The sequence below is a fragment of the Pteropus vampyrus genome, unplaced genomic scaffold (genome assembly GCF_000151845.1).
Source record: "Pteropus vampyrus isolate Shadow unplaced genomic scaffold, Pvam_2.0 Scaffold638, whole genome shotgun sequence".
NCBI lineage: Eukaryota > Metazoa > Chordata > Mammalia > Chiroptera > Pteropodidae > Pteropus > Pteropus vampyrus.
Window position 1 is genome coordinate 92,769 of NW_011889419.1, and position 2,218 is coordinate 94,986.

The window sequence follows — 2,218 nt, forward strand, 5'->3', positions numbered from 1 at the left end:
ATACTTACTTTCTGGTAGATCCTCATCATGTTTTGGGAAATGTAACCTAAAGTTTCTTTTTGTGTCTGAGAACACAGAGTGCTAGTGGCTATAACTTTGTGTTAACTTTGCCCTATTGTTAAGCCTTACATGCTCTTCCAGGTAAGAGTGCCTGCAAATGCAAGGTACTATGCAGTGGCATAGAAAATAGCATCTTCTGCTCTTGCCATCGCAAAGTCTAAAATGAAATCTGATGAGTTGCTTTCTCTCAATAAACTATTAAATAATATTTCCTTGAATTCTGTGACTGAAAGAATGAACAAAGAATGACAAATAAATGCTAGCAGCACTCTCTGGCTGTGGAAGTAAATACGGTCTGATCCCTCTGTTCAAAGAAATGAGTTGCTGTGTAAATTTTCATGAATAGAAATGGCATGTGCTTTGTTGTTTTATCTGCTTAAATGGTCAGAGAACAGCTGAATAAACAAACAAAAATGTCTTTGGGGATCCTATTCAAACCACTAATGAACCTACAGTGAAATTAACTTTGACCAAAAAAAATGAAAACATGAAAAAAACTAGCCATCACTTGTGGAACAGTGCCCACAGAGAAATGAATTGCAATCATAATAGCATCAGTTGCAGAAAAAATAAAATTGTGAAAACAATAAACTCATGTTTTCCTTACATTTTCAAAATGCTAGGGTGTCATCCAATATTTTTTTTCTTTCTTTTTTTATTCTTATTTTTTATTACATTTATTGGGATAACATTTGTTAATAAAATTACATAGATTTCAAGTATACAATTCAATAATACATCATGTGCATATTGCATTGCCTGTTCACCACCCAAAGTTAAATTTCCTTTCGTCACCATATAATTGACTCCTTTTATCCTTACCTACCTCCCTTTCCTTCTGGTAACCACTAAACTGTTGTCCGTGTCCATGAGTCTCTGTTTGTCTTGTTTATTTGTTGCTTTCAGTTTTATATCCCAAATATGAGTGAAATCATATAGTTCTCAACTTTTTCTGTCTGACTTATTTTGCTTAGCATGGTAATCTCAAGATCCATCCTTGTTGTCACAAATGGCAGTATTTCATCTTTTCTGATGGCTAAGTAATATTTTATTGTACATCTGTATCATATCTTCTTTATCTGATCATCTATTGAAGCACACTCTGGTTATTTCCATGTCTTGGCCACTGTGAGTAATGATACGGTGAACAAAATATCAGGATACATATATTTTTATGAATACATATTCTTAATTTTGTAGGATAGATACCCAAAAGAGGGATTGCTGGGTCAAGTGCTAATTTACTTCTTAATTTTTTGAGGAACATTCATACTGTTTTTCATATTGGCTGTACCAATTTACATTTCCACCAGCAGTGTATGAGAGTTCCTTTATCCCCATAACCCCTCCAACACTTGTTGTTACTTGTCTTGTTGATAATAGCCATTCTTACAGATCTGAATTTTATTAACCAATAACACCACAATAAATTTAATTTTTAAAAAGGGAAATGTTTCTTTGGTCAATTAAAAAAAGAGAAAGCATCAGAATCATTTAAAAGAGACTGGTTTGTCTTGATGTATACTTTACCACAATAAAAAAGTACATGTTAAAATATAGGATGAAGAGGTGACATCAGAAGCATAGCAGCTTGTGGGGTTCCCTTGATCTCTCCCCTTGAAATTAGAACTAACTAAACAGCCTAGCACACAAATATGTCTAAGAGATCTGCACATGGAGAATCTAAAGGTGGGCAAATTGGGCAACCAAGGGAGGAGAAAAAGGAGAGGAGCAGAGACCGGTGCTGGGGAAGAGCCTGGAGCTCCCTACTGGACTTAGGAAGAGGGGATAAATCAAGTTGCAGTATGCACTCTCTGTAGCCCTGAGCATTCCTGTCCGAGTGATCAGCATATACTAGAGTGGAACCCAGTGATCAAGGCAGAGACCAGGGCAGAGACGGAATATAAAACTGCAACAACTGTGTCCTAGGAAACAAAGTCACAGATCCTGGCCACCCTCCCTACCCTCACAGTGCTAGCAGTGGGCTCCGAGGCAAACTGCAGCAGCAAGTGTCAGTTTACAGAGCAGGAAGTCTCCAACCTCAGGAACTGAGAAGACACACACCGTGGCTGGTTCCAGTGACAGGAGTGAAAATATAGAAGTGAGCTGAGGCCTGGTTTCTGCTATTACTGGGAGAGAACAAAGCCACAGGCACAAC